At 58.9% G+C, this 6,010-nt stretch overlaps 1 long non-coding RNA gene across 1 annotated transcript; it reads left to right on the forward strand.

Moving 5' to 3' along the window:
- Positions 1-201: 201 nt before the first annotated feature.
- Positions 202-5,749, forward strand: LOC138662877 (uncharacterized). Its single transcript, XR_011318084.1, has 2 exons — positions 202-307; positions 4,068-5,749. It is a non-coding gene; the product is annotated as an uncharacterized lncRNA (long non-coding RNA).
- The last annotated feature ends 261 nt before the right edge of the window (positions 5,750-6,010 follow it).

The following is a 6,010-nucleotide window of genomic DNA, read 5'->3' on the forward strand; positions in this document are numbered from 1 at the left end:
CACTCCAAATCTTGTACAAAATCCTCGAAATCCCGCCATGACATCCACAGCTCCCTCCTGTCTGCTTTGCTCTATGGAGGAAGAGGCAAATTGTGCACAAAACACTCAAAATCCAAACCCTGCACGAAATCCCGCCATGACATCCACAGCTTCCTCATGTAAATGCTAGAGTGTATGGGCTCCTTCCAGGTGTGACGTCATTTCCGGGGGCGTGTCCTATCGGGAGGGGGCGTGTTTTCAGTCACATCATGAAGGCGGCAAAGCAAAGCAGCATGATTATATCTTGTGGACGGCATGGCACATGGAGGTTAGTGGTTTCAGGGTGAAAAAATGCTACTTGCTGCTCGCTATTGGGGGAGGCTCTGTGGTGGGCGACCTGCTTGTCTGTGTGGGGGGCACCGCTGCTGCTGTGGGGGACCCCTGTGGTGGGCTTTGTGGGGGGGGCACCGCTGCTGCTGTGGGGGACCCCCGTGGTGGGCTTTGTGTGGGGGGGGGGCACCGCTGCTGCTGTGGGGGACCCCCGTGGTGGGCTTTGTGTGGGGGGGGGCACCGCTGCTGCTGTGGGGGACCCCCGTGGTGGGCTTTGTGGGGGGGGCACTGCTGCTGCTGTGGGGGACCCCTGTGGTGGGCTTTGTGGGGGGGGCACCGCTGCTGCTGTGGGGGACCCCCGTGGTGGGCTTTGTGTGGGGGGGGGGCACCGCTGCTGCTGTGGGGGACCCCCGTGGTGGGCTTTGTGTGGGGGGGGGCACCGCTGCTGCTGTGGGGGACCCCCGTGGTGGGCTTTGTGGGGGGGGCACTGCTGCTGCTGTGGGGGACCCCTGTGGTGGGCTTTGTGGGGGCGGGCACCGCTGCTGCTGTGGGGGACCACCGTGGTGGGCTTTGTGGGGGCGGGCACCGCTGCTGCTGTGGGGGACCACCGTGGTGGGCTTTGTGGGGGGGCACCGCTGCTGCTGTGGGGGACCCCTGTGGTGGGCTTTGTGGGGGGGGGGGCACCGCTGCTGCTGTGGGGGACCCCCGTTGTGGGCTTTGTGGGGGCGGGCACCGCTGCTGCTGTGGGGGACCACCGTGGTGGGCTTTGTGGGGGGGCACCGCTGCTGCTGTGGGGGACCCCCGTGGTGGGCTTTGTGGGGGGGGGCACCGCTGCTGCTGTGGGGGACCCCCGTGGTGGGCTTTGTGGGGGGGGTCACCGCTCTTGTTGTGGGGGACCCCTGTGGTGGGCTTTTTTTTTGGGGGGGGGCACCGCTGCTGCTGGCTGTTGTGGGGGACCCCTGTGTTGGGCTTTTGGGGGGGACCGCTGCGGTTGTGGGGGACCCCCGTGGTGGGCTCTTAGGGGGGGCACCGCTGCTGCTGGCTGTTGTGGGGGACCCCCGTGGTGGGCTTTGTGGGGGGGGCACCGCTGCTGCTGTGGGGGACCCCCGTGGTGGGCTTTGTGTGGGGGGGGCACCGCTGCTGCTGTGGGGGACCCCTGTGGTGGGCTTTGTGGGGGGGGGGGCACTGCTGCTGCTGTGGGGGACCCCTGTGGTAAGGGGGGGCACCGCTGCTGCTGTGGGGGACCCCTGTGGTAGGCTTTGTGGGGGGGGGGCACCGCTGCTGCTGTGGGGGACCCCCGTTGTGGGCTTTGTGGGGGCGGGCACCGCTGCTGCTGTGGGGGACCACCGTGGTGGGCTTTGTGGGGGGGGGCACCGCTGCTGCTGTGGGGGACCCCCGTGGTGGGCTTTGTGGGGGGGGCACCGCTGCTGCTGTGGGGGACCCCCGTGGTGGGCTTTGTGGGGGGGGTCACCGCTCTTGTTGTGGGGGACCCCTGTGGTAGGCTTTTTGGGGGGGACCGCTGCTGCTGGCTGTTGTGGGGGACCCCTGTGGTGGGCTTTTGGGGGGCACCGCTGCTGCTGGCTGTTGTGGGGGACCCATGTGGTGGGCTTTTTGGGTGGGCACCGCTGCTGCTGGCTGTTGTGGGGACCCCCGTGGTGGGCTTTCTGGGGGGGCACCGCTGCTGCTGTGGGGGACCCCCGTGGTGGGCTTTTGGGGGGCACCGCTGCTGCTGTGGGGAACCCCTGTGGTGGGCTTTTTGGGGGGTGGCACCGCTGCTGTTGTGGGGGATCCCCGTGGTGGGCTCTTGGGGGGCGCTGCTGCTGGCTGTTGTGGGGGACCCCCGTGGTGGGCTTTTTGGGGGGCACCGCTGCTGCTGGCTGTTGTGGGGGACCCCTGTGGTGAGATTTTGGGGGGACCTGCTGCTGGCTGTTGTGGGGGACCCCTGTGGTGAGATTTTGGGGGGGACCTGCTGCTCGCTATTGTGGGGGACCCCTGTGGTGGGATTTGGGGGGGGCACCTACTGCTGCTGGCTGTTGTGGGGGACCCCCTGTGGTGGACTGTTGTGGGGGGCACCTACTGCTGCTGCTGGCTATTGTGGTGGGATTTTGGGGGGCACCTGCTGCTGCTGACTATTGTGGGGGACCCCTGTAGTTGGATTTTGGGGGGCACCTGCTGGCTGTTGGGGGGACCCCTGTGGTGGGGTTTGGAGGTGACCTGCTTACGGGGTGGACCCCTTTTAGTGGGGGAGACCTGTGGTGGGGTTTGAGGGTGACATGCTTGTGGTTCGGTTTGGGGGGGTGTGACCTGTCTATTGGGGGGGACCCCTGTTGTGGGATTTGAGGGCTATCTGCTTGTGGGATGTGGGGGGAGACCTGCTGCAGGCTATTGGGGGACCCATGTGGTGGGATGTGGTGGTGACCTGCTTGTGGTGGGACGTGGGGAGGCGACCTGCCTGTGGTGGGACGTGGGGAGGCGACCTGCCTGTGGTGGGACGCGGGGAGGCGACCTGCCTGTGGTGGGACGCGGGGAGGCGACCTGCCTGTGGTGGGACGCGGGGAGGCGACCTGCCTGTGGTGGGACGCGGGGAGGCGACCTGCCTGTGGTGGGACGCGGGGAGGCGACCTGCCTGTGGTGGGACGCGGGGAGGCGACCTGCCTGTGGTGGGACGCGGGGAGGCGACCTGCCTGTGGTGGGACGCGGGGAGGCGACCTGCCTGTGGTGGGACGTGGGGAGGCGACCTGCCTGTGGTGGGACGTGGGGAGGCGACCTGCCTGTGGTGGGACGTGGGGAGGCGACCTGCCTGTGGTGGGACGTGGGGAGGCGACCTGCCTGTGGTGGGACGTGGGGAGGCGACCTGCCTGTGGTGGGACGTGGGGAGGCGACCTGCCTGTGGTGGGACGTGGGGAGGCGACCTGCCTGTGGTGGGACGTGGGGAGGCGACCTGCCTGTGGTGGGACGTGGGGAGGCGACCTGCCGCTTACGGAGGGATCCCCTTTATTGGGGGGCGACCTGCTTATGGGTTGGGTTTGGGGGGCTGATGAGGGCTTAGGCTGGGTGAAGTGGACGTCCGATAAGAGTTTAGGCTGGGTCGGGGGTGGACGTCCGATGGGGGGTTTGTGCTGGGTGGGGTGTCCGCGTCTGATGGGGGTGTGTGCTGGATGGGGGTGTGTGCTGGATGGGGGGGGGTCCACGTCCTGTGGGGGTTTGGCCGTCCGGTGGGGGTTTATTATTGGGTGGGCGTGGTGTACGATGGGAGTAATGCTTGGAGGAGGGGTGGACGTCCGATGGGGGTTTATGCTGGGGGGTTAAGCTGGGGTGGCATCCGATTGGGGGGGGGGGTGTCTGATGGGATTTATGGTTGGGGGCAGGGGGCGTCATGGGGATTTACGCTTGTGGGAGGGAATGTCTGGTGGGCTTTGGGTTTATCCTGTGGGGTCCGCTGGATAATGTGAGGTGGGGGTTTCTGACTGGGGGAGCGAGGTTATGCTGTGTGGCCTTCTGGTTGATGTGGGGGAGCTAATGTTGGGGTACACAAAAAAAAATGGGTGTATGCTGCTTATGCTATGCAAAAAAAAAAATTTAGGTATTTCCTGTAGAGGAGGGTACACCACCAACTAGCACGAAGCTAATCCGTTTTAACTTAATGTCAGTAGGAGGAAGACATGGGTCTGGACCGCCCAGCCCAGTTTAGGCCTTAGGTTTTGGGAGGTTTTTTTATTAACGATTTTTCTTTTTAATTTTTTTTTTTTTCTTCCCAGATATGGCTTTTGAGGGCGACAGTGGAATTGTCACTCTAATCTCCCACCTAGAATTGTCACTACCATATCATCTGTGGTCTACGAGGCAAGGCCCTAACACATCAAGAGTGTTTGGGGTTCCCCGGAGGACCGTTCATGCCACGAATCGCCCTACCCTCTCGCCTCTCTGCGTCCAGGTTATTCCATGCCCATCTTCATCATCGCTCTGCGTAAAAGGATTTGTGATCTTAAGGACTGGTATATCCTACGAGGCAGTGAGGGGGCTACTTTAAAAAAAAAAAAAAAACACAGGACAAATATGTCCTAGTTTTCCCCTGAGCAATGTGGACGTCTCCTGAGGAAACCTTCCTATTCATGCAGCCTCCACGTTTCCAGAGGCTCCTGTGACCTTGCTCTTAAAATATCCAGACTTTGGTCTAGGCCTTCTCTGGTGGCCGGTCCACACCGCCAGCGCCCTGAACAATCATGCACGCCAACTTTCTAGTGCGTCCTACTCTGCGCCTATCAGTTTAAGGGCCCCTTTCCACTTGTGAGAAAAACGGACGAGTGCAATCCGATAAAAAATCGGATTGCACTTGGACCAATGTTTTTCAATAGGTGACATTCCATTTGCGATTTTTTTTTTTTTTTTTTTTTTTTTTTTTTTCCCAGCCGAAATCGGACTGAGAAAAATCTGTGTCGGCTGAGAAAAAAATCACAGCATGCTGCGTATTGCTGAGATTCTCGGACGAGACTCGCCAATGCAAGTCAATGGGTGCGAGAGAAAAAAACGCATGGAATACGGACCATCCGTATTCCATCCGTTTTTTACGGATACCTTACCATTCTGTGGCACAGAACACTGTAAATAGTCCTGTAAATGACTGTATAAAAATAGTTGCAGAGAAAAAAAACGGATTGCATACGGATGTAAAAACGGATGATGTGATTAAAAAATCGCATGACACTCGCATGACAATCGCACACGTTACATCCGTTTTTTCGGTCCGTAAATCGGACCGTTTTCTTCTCACACAAGTGGAAAGGGGCCCTAAGAGTACTTCGCTTCTGCAACAGAGGACTAAAGTCTGCCTCCCAAGAGATCTGTTCAAATTTGGTTGTTTTGGAAATGTTCTGTCCAAAAAAAACAAACGACGGGACAACTCTCTGACCCGCCAGGAAAAGACGAGACCTTCCTTTAGGCCAGCTCCCTCCTGGCATCCATGAACCCACCAGCACTGGTCTGCTAGGCCTGGATCTAGCAGACTCTCTTCGACATGATGGGGCATTCCCACCTTGGATGTTTCTCAGGATCGGCTGCCGTGTCCTTCACAATTCAAGGCCGTTATTATGATCTCTGGCCCGGGACACCGAAACCTCAGACACCGGAGGCAGGCCCGGGGGGGGCTTCAGAGCCGTATACCCTACCGACAGTCCTGCCCGCATGCACCAACAGCATATTACATTTTTACAATACTTTAGAAAGGCATAAAATGAAACAAGCAAAGGCATAAAGTGAAACAAGGAAAGGCATAAAGTTTTTCTATGCAAAAAAAGGCAGTTTTATAAAATTAGAAATATTTCTATATCTAATGTTAAAATGATATTTATCCAGTATTTCTATAAGTAAAAGTCTGAGATTTCTGTGAGAAACGGTAATTGTTTACCTCTTAAACAATAAAACATTGCTCTGATTAAGTCTCCACATTGTATTTGTCTTTCATTTCATGCGTAGGGCAGGACAAGCCCATGATGTATCTGTGTAAAGCTAGGTTCACATTGCGTTAATGGGTTAACGCTAACGGAATGCGTTGCACGGCGAAAATGTCGAAATTAACGCCGTGCAACGGGTCCGTTAGCGCACCCATTGACAGCAATGTTACTTTTAGCTGAAGCGCATCACTAGCGCATGCCATTTTCGGCACGCGCTAGCGATGTGCCGTTCTTTTGTGACGGACCTCGGA

Source organism: Ranitomeya imitator, chromosome 2 (genome assembly GCF_032444005.1).
Source record: "Ranitomeya imitator isolate aRanImi1 chromosome 2, aRanImi1.pri, whole genome shotgun sequence".
In the NCBI taxonomy this organism is placed as follows: domain Eukaryota; kingdom Metazoa; phylum Chordata; class Amphibia; order Anura; family Dendrobatidae; genus Ranitomeya; species Ranitomeya imitator.